The 22,437-nt window shown below is 46.3% G+C and overlaps 1 protein-coding gene and 1 non-coding gene across 2 annotated transcripts in view; one reads left to right on the top strand and one right to left on the bottom strand.

The window, feature by feature from the left end:
- The window catches only part of LOC126209818 (harmonin-like), a 669,201-nt gene that overhangs the window by 563,695 nt on the left and 83,069 nt on the right, over window positions 1-22,437 (bottom strand). The gene's annotated exons all lie outside the window — the stretch shown is intronic.
- On the top strand, window positions 3,735-3,810 carry Trnat-ugu (transfer RNA threonine (anticodon UGU)). Its single transcript has one exon. It is a non-coding gene; the product is annotated as a tRNA-Thr (tRNA).

The following is a 22,437-nucleotide window of genomic DNA, read 5'->3' as shown; positions in this document are numbered from 1 at the left end:
AGCCATTTTTTTGCTACTCCCCGAGGGCTTTTCCTGTTGATTCTGAGCGGCGGTGTGTGTGAAATGATTCCTCGGCCACTCGTCATAAAACCGCACGATTTCAACGTTGGGTGTCGCGGTTCTGACCGCCATAGGAGTGACATCAGACGAAAGGGTGAAACGTGGACAAGAGCAGCTGCGATCAGCTTCTGATCGTGTGTCACGTCCACGGCGGCGTTGTGCAGAACTGTGGTGCCAGTGTGACATCATTAACGCACCGTATAGCTCACATGAACTTGTGAACTGTGGCTGTCTTTTCACATGTGTGGACACCTTTCTCTTTGAAGCGTCACGTTTGTACACCATTACAGGGAAAGGTTTTAGATAGCTTTGAGATAATTCCAAGCTTATGCCTCGGAATGGGAAACAATTATAGGGTTCGAAAAAGTGATCCTTTAATTTTGTTGCGCAGTGTAATTTTCCTCGGCAGTCAGATATCACCAAAGGCTTGCCTAACCAGAGGACAGCTGTCTCGTGGGGGCGGATTACTTTTCCGAGTTCCTGCTTCATTTTTCCTAGTAATACGCAATATGGCGGACGACCAAAAAGGCAGTTAGAGCCGTTACTTTGAATTCCACAGCAGGCATCTGCGTGGTGGAGGGACACCAATGTGCCCCTCTGTTTTCATCGAATTACCGCCACTCCAGGGCATCCAACCTCGGAACCGTGAGAGCAGGCCTTGCGGGCCGAAACAAATCTTAACCGCCACCCTGGTTATGTTGGGCACAGCTCCACTTTGTGCCGGCGAACGCTTACTGGGTTGCTATACTGTCGGTAACGAAGCTGACGGGAGAAGTCCTCTCTTCCTCAGTTGCTTGCACTTGTTAGTTCGAGTAGGCCCGCAGAACCTGCCGCCATTTGTACGTCTTTGTGCTTCCTTAGCTATTTTCAGTAGCAGCCAACTTTACATCTGCGGTTAGAATTGTTTCGCATTAAAGATAATGCGACCGCTATCATCTCGGTCGTGAACCATCAGAAATACAACGGTTTGCATATCGATCGGTAGGCTCGACAAAGCTAACCACGCTTGCGGGATAGTACCGGGTGATCAAAAAGTCAGTATAAATTTGAAAACTGAATAAATCACGGAATAATGTAGATAGAGAGGTACAAATTGACACACATGCTTGGAATGACATGGGGTTTTATTAGAACCAAAAAAATATACAAAAGTTCACAAAATGTCCGATAGATAGCGCTTCATCTGATCAGAATAGCAATAATTAGCATAACAAAGTAAGACAAAGCAAAGATGATGTTCCTTACAGGAAATGCTCAATATGTCCACCATCATTCCTCAACAATAGCTGTAGTCGAGGAATAATGTTGTGAACAGCACTGTAAAGCATGTCCGGAGTTATGGTGAGGCATTGGGGTCGGAGGTTGTCTTTCAGCATCCCTAGAGATGTCGGTCGATCACGATACACTTGCGACTCCAGGTAACCCCAAAGCCAATAATCGCCCGGACTGAGGTCTGCGGACCTGGGAGGCCTAGCATGACGAAAGTGGCGGCAGAGCACACGATCATCACCAAACGACGCGCGCAAGAGATTTTTCACGCGTCTACCAATTTGTTTGTTCTAATAAAACCCCATGTCATTCCAAGCATGTGTGTCAATTTTTACCTCTCTATCTACATTACTCCGTGGTTTATTAAGTTTTCAAATTTATACTGACTTTTTGATCACCCGATATTTCGTACTGCCCCTTGTCCGGCTTCAGTTTATCCTTTCTCGTGGATAATAATCATTACAATTTATCTGCAACTTGTTCTATCGGCCTCCCTTGGCCAACTCTTACTTTTTCGGCCCCAACGGTATTAGGTTTCGAGGCCCAACGGTGCCTTTCATTTTTCTTTTCTGCCTCCAACCAAGAGGGCAGGGAAGGCTCTAGAGGCGTGGTGAAGCCAGCTTTCCTAAGGGAGTAAACCCTGAAAAGAAATACTGCCAGCTCAGAGCAGAACAGCGGCAGGTCCACTACTGGGATAACCCCGCGCAACACCTGTAACGCGGCCAGGGGACATCTTACCCCCTGCAAAAAACCTCACTAATGTTCCACAGAATGGGATGGAACCCCGTAAGTCGAAAATGTCTAGATACACTGGTTTACGAGTTGGCACGTGGAATATTAAAAATCTGTCTAGACCTAGAGCTCTTAAGACAGTAGTCTCTGAACTAGAAGAGTAGAAAATGGACGTTACTGCATTACAAGAAATACGATGGCTAGGGGTAGGGATATTACGCGAGAAGAAATCAGTAATATTTTATGGAGGTTGTGAAGAAAATGATAAGAATGAACATGGAGCGGGATCTGTGGCGAGTGAGCAGGTTATAGGGCTAGTGAAGGCCCTCAGTGCGGTCAGCAACAGGATATCGTGTCTACCTATTAGACGTGGGTATGGCGATCTCACCTTTGTTAACTCATATGCACCAACAAACGTAAGTGATGAAGAAGATAAAAGTGAATTCTATGAAGAACTGGAAAGAACAGTGGAGAGAATTAGCAACAGAAATCTTAAGATTATTCTGGGAGACTTCAATGCCGAAGTGGTACAAGAAGAGATCTATAGAACAACAATTGGAAGAGAGTGTTTGCATGCAAAAACAAATTAAAATGGCCTGCTGTTAATCAGTTTTGCGTTACGTCAGAATCTTGTGGTGAGCTCAACTTCTTTCCCCTACAAACAGATCCACAAAGGCTCATAGATTTCCCCAGATGGTAGCACCGTCAATCAGATAGATCATCTGCTGATGGATGAGGGGCACAAGAAGTGTATGATGGATGTGAGATCGTACAGAGGAGTAGATGCGGACACAGACCAAATCCTAGTCACAGCCAAATTACTGTTACAGCTGTGCTACCAAATTAAAAAGCACAACGTGACCAAGAAACAGTTTGATATTGAGAAACTTAAGGATACAGAGATATACCAGCAGTATAAGATTAAAGTACGTAACAAGTCTGAAGTATTGGCATCAGACCACGCTGATGAAATAAGTGTTAACAAGCGATAGGAAGAAATAAGGACCTCTGTAACTGATGCAGCTGAAGAAATTCAAGGAAATAAAAAGCTGACAACTAAGAAGAAATGGTTCAGTGAGACACGTGAACAAGGTGTGTAGACCAGGAAGCGAACAAGGGCGGTGCACATGCTGGACAGACAATGTGCGGAACAACAAGAAGCACTCAAGACCGTAAGAAGAGAAACAAATAGGATTCTGAGAACTGAAAAAAGGAAGTTCATGAACAGTATGACTGAAGATATCGAAAAGGCAAATACAACATCAGACAGCAGGAAAATGTTTCAGATGTTGAAACATGTGAGGAATGGTCACAGAAACGAAGTTTTGGTTATTAATGATAAGGATAGAAATATGGTAACAGACGAGGAAAAAATTGTGAATAGGTGCAGAGAATATTTTGAAGAGTTATTAAATGCTGAAGATTCACAGAGTGTCTTCCCATACGAGAATAATATAGAGAGTGAAGGAGACGCCGCAAACATTCAAGTCACTCAACAAGATGTAGAAAGCGCAATGAGGAAAGTAAAGAATAATGAGGCACCAGGAGAAGATAGGATAACGGCAGAGTTGTTGAAGGCAGGAACATTACGAATGTAGGTTGTGGACAGATGAGAATGTGGGTCTCACGGAAAGCGTGCAAGGGGTAAGTCCTTGCAGTCGCGCAGTCCACTGTCCCCTCGATGGCTCAGATGGATAGAGCGTCTGCCATGTAAGCAGGAGATCCCGGGTTCGAGTCCCGGTCGGGGAACACATTTTCAGCTGTCCCCGTTGAGGTATATCAACAACACCTGTTGGCAGGTGAAGGTTTCGATTAATTATCATTTACTTCAGAAAGAGCTATACAATCTCATAAAACAAATATGGAAAAAAGAGGAAATGCCAGAAGAGTGGAAATCAGCCTTCATTATCTTACTGCATAAAAAGAACAGTAATAGCAATTTTAACAACTAGAGAGGCATTTCTCTCTTAAGTGTATCTTATGAAGCTCTATCTTTAGCAATACTTGAAAAACTTAAGCCATTTGCAAGAGATAGTGTACGAGAGTACAAGGCATGCTTCCAAGAAGGACGATTGACCATCGATCAAATTTTCACCATGAGGCAAATCTGGGAAAAGTGCTGGGAAGTCAACCATCGGTTCTGGTGACGTTCGTGGACTTCTCAAAGGCTTATGACAGTATCCACAGATTAAGTACGTACAACATTCTGAGAAAGCTTGGCATACCAATGAAGTTAATAAATATGGTCAAGGTGTGCACAGCAGAGACAAGAGCCAAATTCAAATACCAAGGGAAGCTGTCCAAGGAATTCCATATCAAAATGGGTGTGAAAGAAGCTGATGTTATTTCACCACTATTATTTAATCTGGTCCTAGAGAAAGTAACCTGAGAAATGAAAAGAGAAAACAAGGGGTGACGCTAAACGGTAGGACAGATTTATTGGGTTATACAGACGACATCGGAGTTCTAACAGAATCAGGAGAAGAGATGGCAGAAACTGTAGAGGACCTAGCGCAAAATGCAGGTAAGAGCGGGTTATGGATTAATGCGGAAAAGACTGAGGTAATGGAGGTATCAAGAGAAGCCCCTAATGACACCCCACTACAGGTAGGAATTTGGAAATTTGCTAAAGTGGAGAATTTTAAATACCCTGGTACATGGTTAAAGAGGCAAAATAATTTAAGACAGGAAATAAACCAACTTATTGTGTTAGGTCTAAAACTTATTTCAGTCTAAAGCAGATAATGTCATCCAAGAATCTGTCAATTAGGACCAAACTTAAAGCCTACAATGCAGTGATAGTGCCAGCATTGTTGTACAGGACAGAAACTCTAAGCACAACAAAGAAGGATGAAGAAAACTTGTTAGTCTTCGAAAGAAAAATTATGAGAAGAATTTTTGGGCCTGTCCAGTAAGGGAGCTCGTGGAGACATAGAGGAATCCAAGAACAGTATGAGTTGATGAGGCAACCAAACATCGTTCAAAAACTGAAATCGCGGAGAATAAGCTTGGCAGGCGACATTGCTAGGAGGCCAGACACTTGTCGGGCAAAAGCCGTACTTTTGGGAAGACCTGATGGTACCCGTCCAGTCGGAAGACCCAGAAAGCGATAGGAGGATGAGCTACAGAAAGACAGGAGTCCGTGACAACTGGATCCAAAGTGCACAAGATCACCATCTATGGAGGAGCGTTGTGAGGTCGGCGCATGATCTACAGGGTCCTCAATCGCCGATTTGATGATGATATTACTGTACACTCTCTGTCTCTCTTTGATCAAGGGCTGGACGAGTTAACATAAAGTTGGTTTATATTGGTTAATTGTTCTTTTTGTCTTGTCCTGCAGCTAAATGTTTTCTGTTTTTGGTTTGTGCTATTCCTACGTGTGCAGTATACGATATTTCATTTGTAACAGGCTACCTCGCATCTCCATGTGTTCGTTTATGGAAATACACTCCTGGAAATGGAAAAAAGAACACATTGACACCGGTGTGTCAGACCCACCATACTTGCTCCGGACACTGCGAGAGGGCTGTACAAACAATGATCACACGCACGGCACAGCGGACACACCAGGAACCGCGGTGTTGGCCGTCGAATGGCGCTAGCTGCGCAGCATTTGTGCACCGCCGCCGTCAGTGTCAGCCAGTTTGCCGTGGCATACGGAGCTCCATCGCAGTCTTTAACACTGGTAGCATGCCGCGACAGCGTGGACGTGAACCGTATGTGCAGTTGACGGACTTTGAGCGAGGGCGTATAGTGGGCATGCGGGAGGCCGGGTGGACGTACCGCCGAATTGCTCAACACGTGGGGCGTGAGGTCTCCACAGTACATCGATGTTGTCGCCAGTGGTCGGCGGAAGGTGCACGTGCCCGTCGACCTGGGACCGGACCGCAGCGACGCACGGATGCACCCCAAGACCGTAGGATCCTACGCAGTGCCGTAGGGGACCGCACCGCCACTTCCCAGCAAATTAGGGACACTGTTGCTCCTGGGGTATCGGCGAGGACCATTCGCAACCGTCTCCATGAAGCTGGGCTACGGTCCCGCACACCGTTAGGCCGTCTTCCGCTCACGCCCCAACATCGTGCAGCCCGCCTCCAGTGGTGTCGCGACAGGCGTGAATGGAGGGACGAATGGAGACGTGTCGTCTTCAGCGATGAGAGTCGCTTCTGCCTTGGTGCCAATGATGGTCGTATACGTGTTTGGCGCCGTGCAGGTGAGCGCCACAATCAGGACTGCATACGACCGAGGCACACAGGGCCAACACCCGGCATCATGGTGTGGGGAGCGATCTCCTACACTGGCCGTACACCCCTGGTGATCGTCGAGGGGACACTGAATAGTGCACGGTACATCCAAACCGTCATCGAACCCATCGTTCTACCATTCCTAGACCGGCAAGGGAACTTGCTGTTCCAACAGGACAATGCACGTCCGCATGTATCCCGTGCCACCCAACGTGCTCTAGAAGGTGTAAGTCAACTACCCTGGCCAGCAAGATCTCCGGATCTGTCCCCCATTGAGCATGTTTGGGACTGGATGAAGCGTCGTCTCACGCGGTCTGCACGTCCAGCACGAACGCTGGTCCAACAGAGGCGCCAGGTGGAAATGGCATGGCAAGCCGTTCCACAGGACTACATCCAGCATCTCTACGATCGTCTCCATGGGAGAATAGCAGCCTGCATTGCTGCGAAAGGTGGATATACACTGTACTAGTGCCGACATTGTGCATGCTCTGTTGCCTGTGTCTATGTGCCTGTGGTTCTGTCAGTGTGATCATGTGATGTATCTGACCCCAGGAATGTGTCAATAAAGTTTCCCCTTCCTGGGACAATGAATTCACGCTGTTCTTATTTCAATTTCCAGGAGTGTATATGCCAGATTATACCTGACCTGTCCGACTTCTGGTTTGTAGAATTCCCCTGTTGCCTCCTACAGCTATTTAATTAATAATCAGAAGATCCTGCTAGAAGAGTTGAGGTCCGATGCGGGCCACGGTCAAAACAGCAGAAGATTAGTAGGTGAGGTCAAATGTACCTGTTAATTGGTAATCGGAAGTAAGGCAGCCATTTCAGTTTCTATCGCCCCTGTCGTCACGCTCCACCTTTTAAAAGAGAACGGACGGAAGGCGCAACATGTACAGTGTAAGACGGTTTTAACAGGACGTGACAGATGTGGAAAGGGGCCTCATTGTAGACATTCATTTGGCCAGCTGGTCGAATCGTGCATTTGTGCAGCATTCCGATGTGGCAGTGCCCCAGTCTTAGCTCCTGGGAACGAGGGGGCAGCCATAGTCGTTGTCAAGGTTCCACGATCTGGTGGCATACTGTGCAGAACCTTCACGTCTGCGCCTGTCAGCCGAAAACAAGCAGTGGACTCCCTGCAACTTTGTGCCATCCCTCACCTTTGGCCGGAGACTAGCGACAGCCAGTCGAGGAATACCACGCCGCTAGGCAGCCGCTAACAGCACAGCACAAACGGCTGTGTCTGGAGTGGTGCCGCGACTGCTGACGAATAGCGTCCCACTGTGTTCGGTGATGAATCACGGTTCTGCACCACCCTCTGTGACCCCCGTCGGCGGGTACAGTAGCAACCTGGAAAGAAGTCGAATTCTTCGAATATTTTCGACAGGCACGGCGATGTGACTCCTGGCGTCGCGATGTTGGGAATAATCGGGCATGACTTCAGGTCACGGCTGGTAGCAATCGAAGGAAATCTGACGGCACAATGGTACTTCACGGATTTCATGCACCCTCGTGCACTACCTCTCATGCGACAGTACTGTGGTGGCGTTTTTCAACAGAACAATGGTCATCCATGTCTGGCACGAGTATATATATGATCTGTCTGAATTATATTGAGTTTCTCCTGTGACCAGAAACATTCCCATACACACTGAAGAACCAAAGAACTGCCTAATATCGTGTAGAGCCCCCACGAGCTCGCAGAAGTGCCCCAACACGACGTGTCGCGGACTCGACTAGTGTCTGAAGCAGTGCTGGAGGGTACTGACACCACGAATCCTGCAGGTCCGTAACAGAACGAGGGAGTGAAGATCTCTTCTGAACAGCAAGTTGCAAGGCATCCCAGATATGCTCAATAATGTTCATCTTTGGGGAGTTTGGTGGCCAGCGGAAGTGTTTAAACTCAGAAGAGTGTTCCTGGAGCCTCTCTTTAGCAATTCAGGACGTGTGGGGCGTCGCATTGTCCTGCTGGAATTGCCCATGTCCGTCGGAATGCACAATGGACATGAATGGATGCAGGTGGTCAGACAGGATGCTTACGAAGGTGTCACCTGCCAGAGTCGTATGTAGACTTCACACGCCCCACACCATTACACGTCCCCCACCAGCTTCAACAGTCCCCTGCTGACTTGCAGGGCCCATGGATTCATGAGGTTGTCTCCATACCCGTACATGCCAATCCGCTCGATACAATTTGAAACGAGACTCACCGACGCATGTTTCCAGGCATCAGCTGTTCAATGTCGGTGTTGACGGGTCAGGCGAGGCGTAAAGCTTTGTGTCGTGCAGTCATCAACGGTACACGAGTGGGCCTTCACTCCGAACGCCATATCAATGATGTTTCGTTGAATGGTTCGCACGCTGACACTTGTTGATGTCCAAACATCAAAATCTGCAGTAATTTGCCGTAGGGTTGCACTTTGTCACGTGTAACGATTCTCTTCAATCGTCATTGATCCCGTTCTTACAGGATCTTTTTGCAGCAGCGGAGATGTCGGAGATTTAATGTTTTACCGGATTCCCGATATTCACGATACACTCGTGAAATGGTCGTACGGGAAAATCACCACTTCATCGCTACCTCGAAGATGCTGCGTCCCATCACCCGTGCGCCGACTATAACACCACGTCCAAACTCACTTAAATCTTGATAACCACCCATTGTAGTAGCCGTAACAGATCTAACAACTGCGCCAGACACTTGTTGTCTCATACAGGTGTTTCCGACAGCAGGGCCGTATTCTGCCTGTTTACATATCTGTATCTGAATACGCGTGCCTGTACCACTTTCTTTGACGCTTTAGTCTATTTCCCCGATTGTAGAGGAGTGGAACCATCTCGGACGTCGACTCCGTCTCACAAGGGGAAGGCCTCAAACACGGCCAACCGATTCAGCTCAGATTTGGCAGGTCGCTTGTGTACAACCTAAAACGAAGCAATCTTAGATATTTTTGGTCAACACCCCCGCAATTGTGAGAAAATCTCCCCTAACGGTTATGACGACAATCGACTCAAAATTGGTGGGATCGATAGATAACTGTAAATAGAGCATATTTCATCATCAGGTATGGCTCCAAAAAAGCATAATTTTCCAGAAATCGAGGTAAGAAACCTTTACAACTGGCGCTTCTGTACCCACATGGTAAACGCTTTTTCGTCGACAGCATCGATAGAGCAACGGCCAAGGTAACTGGCTGGGAATCGGAGAATCCGAGTTCGAATCTCGAAGAAACCTATCGTATGTTTTCTTTTCGTTTGTATTTTTCCATATCTCAATTGATAGGAATAGGAGGGTTAATAAGGTAAGTAAATCAATAAGGAATGATAATAATAAGGTAGGCAAATAAATTTCTCAAACCTCTTGGGATAGTAAACAACTAAAACGATACTCCAGGTCACTTTACAATGGCTCTTCCAGTCACTGTTACGTGTCCTCACTATTCTTCGAAAAACTAGATGGATGGTACCTGTCATATAAACATTGGAAACAAATATACTCACGGCACCAAGAACATCTAATGAATGCAATCTTTAGACAGCTACACTGTTCCTTCCGAAGAGTCGACGGAAAACAAACCTGCCTTAGAATAACATCCGCTAAGTTTCTACGAGATTCTAACCCGGGTTTTCCGATTCCCAACCAGTTACCTTGGCCGTTGCGCTATCGCCGCTGTCGGCGAAAAGCGTTTACCATGTGGGTACAGAAGCGGCAGTTGTAAAAGTTTCTTTCCTCGATTTCTGGAAAAGTTTGCGTTTGTGGACCCAATACCCGATGATGAAAAATTCTCTATTTACAGTTATCCATCGATTCCTCCAATTTAGAGTCGATTGTTCGTCATAACCTTTCGGGGTGATTTTCTCAAAATTGCGGGGGTGTTGACCCAAAATATCTTAAAGTCCTCTCGTTTTAGGTTGTACACAAGCGACCTGCAACATTTTAGCCGAATCGATTGGCCGTGTCTGAGGCCTTCCCCTTGTCAGAGGCAGTATCCAGAATATCAAGGACCGTTTACAAGAATTACAGACCAGTTCGCCTTACGACACGATACAACGGCTTTATGACAGCCTTCCAAGCGAATCAGTGCATACATCCAGTACATAGGAGGTGCAACTTCATACTGACAAACAGATTATTACTGCCCAATTGTTTGTACGTTCGCCTTGATTTTGTAATCACTGCAGTAGCGTCACATACCCTCTCTACCCCTGAAGTTTCATTTCGTTTCCTCCTTCTCTTCTACGTCCTCCATTTTTCCTGTCACACAGTGTGTTTGGATGGTAGCAGTAGGCTATATTTGTAGAAAGGTCTATTTCCTTAAGCAATCCTTGTTACTATATCTTTCTTCTATCTTTCTTCTTTATCCAGTCTACTTCGTAGACAAACAAATGTTCATGGATCTCTTCAAGACCCTCTTGTGCACGCCATCTTCCGTGCACACCATTAGCATACTTTTCTTCCTGTTTATGTTCGCTCGCTCCATTTCGTTACGAACACGACATTTTTTCTGCTTCATCACTGAACTGTATCATGCTGACTTTCCGTCCGCAGCTAACAACTGGCTCACCGAGACAGGGCTTTGATTCCCTGCAACGGCGACATGTCTCCGCACTGCTAAGGAAAAATCCGATGGACACTGCACGTGTCGTGTTTCAAGGCTGGGATCCTTCAGTGCACGCTCTCATCACTTCACAAAAGCTGTCGTTACACGTCGCAGAAGGCCGCATTCCTCAGCTGCTTGTCTCTCACACTACGTTTCCGACTATAGACGTCCGAAATAAGCGTTCCACAACTCACGTCTGGTCACGAAATTACTTAAAAGGGACCGTTTTTAGCTCGACCAAGTATTTACAAATCGTCGACCCCGTTAGGCAGAGGTCAGAAACAAATATTAATGTGTCAATCACAATCTCATTGCCCAGATCGACCAGTAAATATGACCTTTGGAATACTATGACGTCCATCAAATAAACTTTATACAAATTATTCAAATAGTTTTCGAATTCTCTACACACTGATAACATACGTCTCTGCCAGTGCAACTGCCTGCTGTTCTTAAACACAACTTGCATCAGTATCAACAGACACAATGTTCTATGACATATCACACACCTCCATAAGTTACAAAGGAAGTTTAACAATGAATGTAAGGTGTTGAACAAAATAATATGAACGTCTGCAAAAAGAGACGACCTCGTTCAGCAGAAAATAACATAGGAAGATGAAAACCACAGGTGGAGAAATTTTATAGTTGTCTACAGGAAATTAGGCCAACTGAAAATTACGACACAGCGCGAGAAGATGATAGTGGAGATTGTTACTTATTTCTAAATTTCAAAAAGCTTTCCATGACCTCAGAAAGACTAAATGTTCTGATATTGATTAAAGACCACTGGACCTCTTGCGGTTATTATGCCGAAGAGTGGAGCAAATCTATATAAGCTTGTGAATGGAGTTTAAGTAACTAGAAATGAACATAGTTTGCAGTCCCAAAGGAACCAAGCGCGAATGGACATGTAAATTACCGCACAATCAGCCTAGTATCACATGCATCAGAAATACTAGCACGAGTACTTTTTTCAAGAATGAAAGGGAAAATTCAAACTAAATTAGAAGAGGACAAGTTTTTCTTAAGATGATGCAAGGGTGCAAGAATAGTAATTTTCAAACTGCCACTAACGACAAGGAGACAGATCTAGGAAAAAATAAGGAAAAAGAATGCATATGCACCTTTCGAGAAGGCTTTTCACAATTTGAAATGTTCAATAGTTTTAGGTACGCAGTATCAGCTACGGAGATGGTAGGGCAGTGCCACTCTTTTCACACGAAGCAGACCAGAGCAGTGAGTACTGACGGAAAAGTACAAAAAATCAGAAGAGGGAAAGTGTACGGCGGGGTTAATTTGCATGTTGAGAAGACGATGAGGGAAGTGAAGAATTATCTCGATGTGAGAGCCGTTTGTTGCGGGCAGTAAAAATCGTACAGTTCGCTGATGACGTAACAGCAAGATTCGAACGTGAATTGGATTTGATTCGGTTGGTTAACGGAATGGAACTTGTGCTATCCGAACATTATAATATGTATATAATTATAATCAAGAAAGAAAACTGAGATAAGGATATGCTGCATGGCTGAATGTGAAACTTGGACAAGAGGCTCTTCAAGAGATGCACGAAGTTTTCTGCCTCGGAAGCAGGAAAGATACAGGAAAAAGGAAGATGCTAGACAGGCGTATTAGCAAGGATGGAACACGTCAAAGGGCTTTATATAGGATGAACAGTTTTTAACATCCAAAAATAGAGACGTTGAGACCAGAAAGAGATTCACGAAAAGTCATCCTTGGAGAACACCGCTGTACGGCCACGAAACGTGGGAAATGACAAAGGCGAAAATAAATCAATTAGAAGGCAGTGAAACGTATTGTTATTCTTGAATATCAGAAGGTTCGATCGAGTAAGGAATGAAGATATCCTCGAACGAGACAAAGCGTGTAATGAAGAGAGAAAGGTTCAGCATGTATTAAGACATCATTAGAAGATTAAGGTGCGGTGGAAGGAAGAAATTGCAGGGTAGGTCTGAGCATGAATATACTATCGGTTATATGGGACGCAGCAGAGAATAGGATGGCAGACGAACGACAAGAATGGAAAAATGCGTCAGACCAACGATTGGGTAGTTGAGCGAAACGACGACAATAGTCTGTGTCGGGCGGTTTACAGCCTGCCGCACCACACAGACAGACGAATCAGATTGCAGAAAGCCACAACACGGAATGGATACTGAGTCTCGGCAAGCGTACCCAGAGCCATTCGTCGTAAAATCTCAAAACTAGTTCGCCGTTCATCAAGGAACAAATGTGAGGGACGTGTGTACGTCAATGGCCGTTTGGCACCACGCTCCAAAAATAGAGAGCTGGAGTATGCGGTAGATTACCATTGAGTACCGTTATTACAGGGTTGTGCGTACCACTTTTCCATCCACCTATATACACTGAAGAGCCAAAAACAAAACGGTATAGGCATGTGTATTCAAATACAGATATATGTATACGGCGCTGCGGTCGGCAATGCCTATAGAACACAACAAGTGTCTGGCGAACTTGTTAGATCGGGTACTGCTGCTACAGTGGCACGTTATCAAGATGTAATTGAGTTTGAACGTGGTCGGCATCTCAGAGGCAGCTATGAAGTGGGGATTTTCCCGTACGACCATTTCACGAGTGTACTGTGAATATGAGAAATCCGGTAAAATATCAAATCTCCGATATCGATGCGGTCGGGAAAAGATCCTGCAAGAACGGGACCAACGACGACTGAAGAGAATCATTCAACGTGACAGAAGTACAACCCTTCCGCAATCTGCTTCAAATTTCAATGCTGGGCCATCAACAACTGTCAGTGTGCGAGCCATTCAACGAAACATCACAGATATGGGCTTTCGGAGCCGAAGACTCTCTCGTGTACCCTTCATGACTGCACGAGAAAAGCTTTACGCCTCGCCTGGGCGCATCGACACCGACATTCGACTGTTGATGACTGGAAACATGTTGCCTGGTCGGACGAGTCTCGTTTCAAATTGTATAAAGCGGATAGACTTGTACGGGTACGGAGACAACCTCATGAAGCCATGGACCCTGCATGTCATCAGGGGACTGTTGAAGCTGGTGGAGGCTCTGAAAAGGTGTGGAGCGTGTGCATTCGGAGTGAAGTGGGACCCTGATACGTCTAGATACGACTGTGATAGGTAACACGTACGTAAGCATCCTGTCGGATCACGTGCATCCATTCATGTCCATTGTGAATTCCGATTGACTTGGGCAATTGCATCAGGACACTGCGACACCCCACACATCCAAGATTTCTACAGAGCGGCTCCAGGAACACTCTTCTGATTTTAAAGAGTTCCACTAGCCACCAAACTCCCCAGACATGAACATTATTGAGCATATCTGGGATGCCTTGCAACGTGCTGTTCAGAAGAGCTCTCAGACCCGTCGTACACTTACAGATTTGTGGCCAGCTCTGCAGGATTCATGGTGTCAGTTCCCTCCAGCACTACTTCAGACATTAGTCGAGTCCATGCTACGTCGTGTTGCGGCACTTCTACAAGATCGCGGGAGCCCTACACGATATTTGGCAGGTGTACCAGTTTCTTTGACTTTTCAGTGTATATGAGGGACAGTCAACTGAAAACAGGAACATCTGCCGCAGAGGTTCCATGGAAAGAGTCCATCCAAAACTAATCATCACTCACGTTAAAACATTTACGCCACCGGGAGACGATATGATCAATTACTGTTTCACAGATCACGCTCCATCTCTGACGGATCCACAACCGCACCCGCACTTGCACTTCTTCATCCGAGTGAAACCGACGTCCACACAGGTATTTCTTCAGCTCGCGAAAGATGAGAAAATCATACGGTGACAGATCCGAGCTGTACGGAAGTTGTTGCAGTGTTTCCCAACCAACTCGCTGAAGCGTATCCTTCGTCTAATTGACAGTATGGGGCGGTTGTTATCGTGCAACAGGATGGCTCCACCTGACAGCTTTTCTGGGCGTTTTAACTTAATGGTGCGGCTCTGTTTCTGCAAAGTGTCTTCGAAGCGCTGCGCACTGATTGTGGTTACACGCTCTATGGACTCGCCGTGCAGAGGAAGCATCCTTTCGCACGATAACGTCGGCCCTCACACTGCCAGTCAGACGAAGGCTACGCTTCGGCGATTTGGTTGAGAAATACTGCAACATCCTCCGTACAGCCCAGAACTTTCAGCGTATGATTTTCTCATCTTTGGCGGTCTGAAGAAAGACGTGCGTGGACATCAGTTGCAGTCGCAAGAGGAAGTTCAAGAGTGGATGCGGTTGTGGATTCATCAGCGACGAACAGCGCTCTGCGAAACAGAAATTGATTGTCTCGACCACCAGTAGCATAAATTTCTTAGTTCGTGAGGTGATTACTTTGGAGTGGAAGCATTCCACGGGCGTTCAGTTTTATCTGACTGTCCCTTATATACCGAGATGATCAGTTTCCCCTCTTCACAGAGAACTAAATCAGGCACTTTTTAAGCCCCTTATGTAGTCAGCTAAAAAAGTTCCTGCATATGAGGACCAATACGTTAACTTGATACACTCGATCGAAAACACATTCTAGCGATGTAGCATTTTTACCGTACTAATAACCTTTGCAACAGAGCGTTCCTCTGGTGGTACGCGGACCCTCGTAAACAACAGCCCACGTAATCCTCTAAAACTTAGACCGAAGGAGTCGAGTTTGGAGATCTGACCGGCCGTGCTTTTCCCAGAATGATACTCAGGATGGTCTAAGATTGTGACAGAGAACCGCAAAAAGCGGTCTTTACATGGTGTTAGGTGATAGAATCGTGTACCCATCAGGACTCAGTATAGATAGCCTACCGAACGAAACGTCAGTATCAGCAAGAGAGCCAAAAACTTGTGTGGATTATTCATTCTCACTCGTGAAAATTTGTAACGGTGAGGCAATGGCAAAATCAGAGACACAACGTGTCACCAGAGATGAGGTTATAGAGTCTTTACTGAATCAAGTATCTCAATTAAGGGCACATAAATTTGTTTTGGATAATAAGCTGGTGGAGCATAATGAGGAAATAGAGGTGCTGAAGTCACAAGCTCTAGAAGTGGATCCTTCTGCTGCTAATCTTGTTTCTACATTTTCTGGTAGGTTTTCCCAGAATGTTTGAGTGTTTGGGGCGGATATCAAGTCATCGGCTGACACAAGGGCTTCGTCACGTAAGGAGTTTTTACAGATACAAAAATTACGTTTAACAGGAGAAGCGTAGCGGGACCCGAGTTTCTCTCGTGTTATACAGTGTTCAAATAACTTACAGGGATACAGCCGGGTGAGTCGTCGACAACCTGCGGCTGTCGTCGATGTCATACGGCTGCATTCCCGTAAGTCATTTGGACAGAAAAGCGTAGTTACTTGTACAGTGCACAGAGGCACTGCACGAGGCGGAGACTTTTGATCAACTCAGGCAAGGCTCAGAACAAAGGTATAAGAAACAGAACAGTGCATTGTCTTTCCGTGAACAGTTGAGTGTGGTTTCCAAAAGACACAATGAAGCAGTTGAAGATTTTAGGATAAGATTAGGAAACTTAATGTACATAATTACAAGCTACCGCAGAGTGACTAGGTAAACAAAGTGCTGCAGGAGGCCAAGCAACATGGGCTTCATGTTTTTCTGACAAGTTTCCTACCAGAGATGTTTAGGAGGGTGCACACTGGGCACCAAAGCCGGCCGAAGTGGCCGTGCGGTTAAAGGCGCTGCAGTCTGGAACCGCGAGACCGCTACGGTCGCAGGTTCGAATCCTGCCTCGGGCATGGATGTTTGTGATGTCCTTAGGTTAGTTAGGTTTAACTAGTTCTAAGTTCTAGGGGACTAATGACCTCAGCAGTTGAGTCCCATAGTGCTCAGAGCCATTTGAACCATTTTGAACTGGGCACCAAAAGATCTCCGTACAGCAACTAGACTAGTTTGTGGTACGAGGAAATGGATGTGTCAACAGGTACAAGGGATCTAGAACCATGTTCGCGTCGAACGTATAACGTTTCAATTGTGGACGTCCACAGCATGTGCAGAGGCAATGGTACCAGCAATGAAGGATTAACGGGGACAGAATGGCAACAGAGGTAGAGGTGGTGCAGATCAACGGCATGGGTATAGGGGTAATGGGAGAGGTGGTCTGGGGGTAATAAGTACCCGTTAAACTTATGTTAAAGAGGAAACTTCACAGCCGCTTAAAGGAGTTCACAGTAAAGATAAATGCAGTAAAAACGAATGCAAAGGTGGAATGTGAAATATTGAGTGTGATAGATGGTAGGGAATACAAAGTTTTTTTGGACACAGGGGCGATTGTGTCAGTGGCCTCTAGAGACTTTATAGGTAGGTGGGTTCCAATGCCACAAGTTGCGTGGAGTAGGGGATAGCGATATACGACCACTTCTGATCAATTTTTCATTTGAGACGACCAAGTTTAGGCACTGTGTCGAAGTGGAGTCCCACGTAAGCCAGGGCTAGGGCATAATCGTAGGCTTAGACTTTCTACATCAACATCATGCCATAAGTGGCCTTTCAAATGGTTCAAATGGCTCTAAGCACTATGGGACTTAATGTCTGAGGTCATCAGTCCCCGAGACTTAGACCTACTTAAACTTAAATATCCTATGGACATCACACACATCCATGACCGAGGCAGGATTCGAATCTGCGACCGTAGCAGCAGCACGGTTCTGGACTGAAGCGCCTAGAAGCGCTCGGTCACAGCGGCCGGCTAAATGACCATTAGCTATGTATAGTGGAGAATAGTGGGAAGACCTCCGCGCTAGAGGAAGCTGTTGAAAATGCTGATCTGTTGCGAGAAGGCTCTGGTGCACAGGCAATCCAATTACACCAAGACAAATGGCATTAAGACTTAATTCACATGACTGCGTGTCGAGTGGCACTGGAAAATCGCTATGGGTGAATATGGAACCTGACTTACCAATTGATACGTTGTCTATAGTGGAACGTTTGTAGGATATTGAGGTACTGGATGCAGCGTGTTGTTTGGTGAGATGTAATACTGTACACATACAAGCGAGGAATGAAAGGAAAGTAGTACCCGTCAATGGGGATAATTATTGTGCCAAGGAGGTTAAGTTATTGAAAGTAACATTGATGGCCACATTGGATACCCCAGATGAGGACGATTGCTGCACAGAAGGTATAGGATATAAGACGGCACGGGATGCTGCTATGACTGTATTTCGTGAAAAATCGAAGCATTTAAAAGGAACAGAAAGAACTCAGATGCAGGACCTGTTGCTACATTAAAGATCTTTTGTGCCACAAGGGCCGTTGCCTGCTAAACCACTAACAAAACACAGGACTGCGACAAGGAAAGAAGCACCAGCATATCAGAGACTGTACAGAATACTGCTATCACTGCAACAAATTCTGTGCGAATTTATTAATCAACAACTGGCTGACGGTATAACAGAAGAGAGTACTAGATCCTGGGTGGCGGGAATTGTAACTGTACTGAAGAAGTCTACGGACGACTTAAAGAAATATAGATTTTGTTGCAGTCATCACCATTTAAATAATAAGACTAAGGCAGATGTCTATCCAACTCCGAACATCACTGAAACAATTGATAATCTTGAGCAAAGCCAGTACTTCTTGACTATGTACTTGAAGAGTGGATACCATCTGCAGGCGTGGCTCTCGTGAAAAGAGCGAAAACTGCGTTTTCAGCACCTTGGAGACATTACAGTATAGAAGGATGCACCGTCCATAAAGACGTATACCTCGCCAATACACTGCCGATATGGTTGCACTATCAGTCCGAGGCCGGCCGGAGTGGCGGAGCGGTTCTAGGAGCTACAGTCTGGAACCGCGCGACCGCTACGGTCGCACGTTCGAATCCTGCCTCGGGCATGCATGTGTGTGATGTCCTTAGGTTAGTTAGGTTTAAGTAATTCTAAGTTCTAGGTGACTGATGACCTCAGAAGTTAAGTCCCATAGTGCTCAGAGCCATTTGAACTATTTGAACAATAGGTCGGAGGATGGCATTTACGTATCGTACAGCCGTTACGGCGCCTTCCATGACCACCAACGGCGTACGTCGGCCCCACAGAATGCCACCCCAAAACAGCAGGGAACCTCAACCTTGCCGCACTCTCTGGACAGTGTGTCTAAGGCGTTCAGCCTGACAGGGTTGCCTCCAAACACGTCCCCGACGACTGTCTGGTTGAAGGTATATGCAACACTCATCGGGGAAGAGAACGTGATGTCAATCCTGAGCGGTCCATTCGGCATGTTGTACCGTGCTGCACGGTGTCGTGGTTGCAAAGATGGACCTCCCCAGGGACGTCGGGAGTGTAGTTGCGCATCATGCAGCGTATTGCGCACAGTTTCAGTCGTAGCGTGACTTCCTGTGGCTGCACGAAAAGCATTATTCAACATGGTGGCGTTGCTGTCAGGGTTCCTCCGAGTCATAATCCGTAGGTAGCGGTTATCCACTGCACTAGTAGCCCTTGATCGGCCTGAGCGAGGTATGTTATCGACAGTTCCTGCGTCTCTGTATCTCCTCCATGTCCAAACAACACCGTTTTGGTTCACTCCGAAACGGGTGGACACTTCCATGGTTGAGAGCCCTTCCTGGCACAAAGTAACAATGCGGACGTGATCGAACCGCGGTACTGATCGTCTGGGCATGGTTGAACTACAGACAACACGTGCCGTGTACCTCCTTCCTGGTGGAATGACTGCAACTGATCAGCTGTCGGACCCCCTCCGCCTAATAGGCGCTGCTCATTGTTGGTTGTTTACATCTTTGGGCAGGTTTAGTGACATCTCTGAGCAGTCAGAGGGACTCTGTCTGTGATACAATATCGACAGCGAACGTCTATCTTCCGGAGTTCTGCGGACCGGGGTGATGCAAAACTTTTTTTTATATATGTGTATCATCTAAAACTATTGTTTTGTTGTTTGTTAAATAATATGATCTATGGTCCCTTGTCGGTGTAAAAAATTTGAGCTTCTGAGGTAAAGCAGTCAAAATATACGGCCATAAATGTCACATACTTTGATACTTGTAAAGTCACTCAAGAAAAACTGTAGGGAACTTCCCGTTAACCTAAAATCAGGAAATTTGGGAAGAAGAAAGGTTTCACAGTACAAGTAAAGGAGAAAATTCCAGAATTTGTTAAACTGTAATTACAAAATGTAAAAAAAAAACAATATAACAAATCTTTTTGCCATTAAAACTTGCATTCATCTTCCGTCAAGAAGCTCTATAGAAAAATGGTAGTTTATGCAAACGGAAACTGTAAGCTGTAGTCAAGTTTTAATAATTAAATAATAAGTTGGTTCAAATGGCTCTGAGCACTATGGGACTTAACTTCTGAGGTCATCAGTCCCCTAGAACTTAGAACTACTTAAACCTAACTAACCTAAGGACATCACACACATCCATGCCCGAGGCAGGATTCGAACCTGCGACCGTAGCGGTCGCGCGGTTCCAGACTGTAGCGCTTAGAACCGCTCGGCCACTCCGGCCGGCAAATAATAAGTATTTTGTTAAATGTTCTATCTGTAGTCCCATGCTTGAGTCTTTTTTTATTTCCAGGGTAGTCTCTGGAACTGCTATAGAGATTTTCATATGGTCTCGGAAGTCTCTGGACCGGTATCTTGCCAGTATAGATATCGATACCAGCCAGGACTCGTCAAGATTCTCAGTGTTCGGGACGGGTGAACCGCCTGGACGCATAACTAAGCTGGTGCGGCAGCCTCAGTGCACACTCCTACTCGCACTAGTCCGGTACCAACTTCTGCAGGACAAAAAAAAAATAAAAAGGAAGAAGCCAAGTTTTATCTTGGAAACACTCTTCACATGTTTCTTGTGAAAGTTGCCCGTCATTTTACTTGTGTTTGCGACATTCATTCGTCACCTGAAGATGGCCAAAGAAGCCGAACGCCGATTCGTGACCAAATAAAACTATGATTTTGCTACCATTATGGAGTGATTCCTATTTAACAGATACAATTCTTCCAGAATGAGATTTTCACTCTGCAGCGGAGTGTGCGCTGATATGAAACTTCCTGGCAGATTAAAACTGTGTGCCCGACCGAGACTCGAACTCGGGACCTTTGCCTTTCGCGGGCAAGTGCTCTACCATCTGAGCTACCGAAGCACGACTCACGCCCGGTACTCACAGCTTTACTTCTGCCAGTACCTCGTCTCCTACCTTCCAAACCTTACAGAAGCTCTCCTGCGAACCTTGGGTAGCTCAGTTGGTACAGCACTTGCCCGCGAAAGGCAAAGGTCCCGAGTTCGAGTCTCGGTGCGGGACACAGTTTTAATCTGCCAGGAAGTTTCAGATACAATTCTTATTTCATAGCAGAATTATGGAGTGTGCTGGTATGGCGTTTTTAAGTTTTTAACGGAGAGAGGAAGTGACTGAACGTAAACAAATACAAGTCACTGCATAAAAATATGTAGCGTAAGATAATTACGTAAATGAAGCATGATTCAGTATTGCTCACTGGAAACGGTACTTTAACTGCATATAAAATTTCCATCAGTCCACATCATAGAGAGGGGCTGCAATTATTATTCATAGAACACGAGTCCCACGTCCTTCCGTTGCCTTTCTTTGTCCCACGCGAAGCTTGTTAACGACAGCCAGTGTCGTCTGATCTGTTAGCAGGCCAGCGAGAGCTCACCTGGTACGCGAACCCGGGGGCGGCGGGCGGCGGCCGGTCGGCGATCCCCACTGCTGCCGCTGCCGCCGCCGCCGCAGCCGCCGCCTCCGACGCCGCCGCCGCGCCTCCAGGGAACGTGGAGAGCGCGCGCGACGCCCACGCGTCGTCCGCCGCCTACAACACAGGTACGTCGGAGAGACGCACGCGCCACGGCCTAGCACGCGACGGAAGGAGGCGGAGCGCAAGCCCGAATCCACAGTCAAGGGTCAAGGACACCGGCATTGGCCATTCGCTTGAAGTGATTTAGAGAAACAGTCACTTGATTTTCATAATTATCTAGATAGCAGAAACTGAAGACAGAACGTACTACCTACTACACTACTGGCCATTATAATTGCTACACCACGAAGATGACGTGCTACAGACGCGAAATTTAACCGACAGGAAGAAGATGCTGTTATATGTACATGATTAGCTTTTCAGAGCATTCACACAAGGTTGGCGCCGGTGGCGACACCTACAACGTGCTGGCATGAGAAGGGTTTCCAACCGATTTCTCATACACAAACAGCAGCTGACCGGCGTTGCCTGGTGAAATGTTGTTGTGACGCCTCGTGTAAGGAGGAGAAATGCGTACCATCACGTTTCCGACTTCGATAAAGATCGGAGTGTAGCCTATCGCGATTGCGGTTTATCGTATCGCGACATTGCTGCTCGCGTTGGTCGATATCCAATGACTGTTAGCAGAATATGGAATCGGTGCGTTCAGGAGGGTAATACGAAACGCCGTGCTGGATCCCAACGGCCTCGTATCACTAGCAGTCGAGATGACAGGCATCTTATCCGCATGGCTGTAACGGATCGTGCAGCCGCGTCTCGATCCGTGAGTCAACAGATGGGGACGTTG

The sequence above is a fragment of the Schistocerca nitens genome, chromosome 10 (assembly GCF_023898315.1).
Source record: "Schistocerca nitens isolate TAMUIC-IGC-003100 chromosome 10, iqSchNite1.1, whole genome shotgun sequence".
Lineage (NCBI taxonomy): Eukaryota > Metazoa > Arthropoda > Insecta > Orthoptera > Acrididae > Schistocerca > Schistocerca nitens.
The sequence above is the reverse complement of the archived record's forward strand: the minus strand, read 5'-3'. Positions and strand labels throughout refer to the sequence as shown.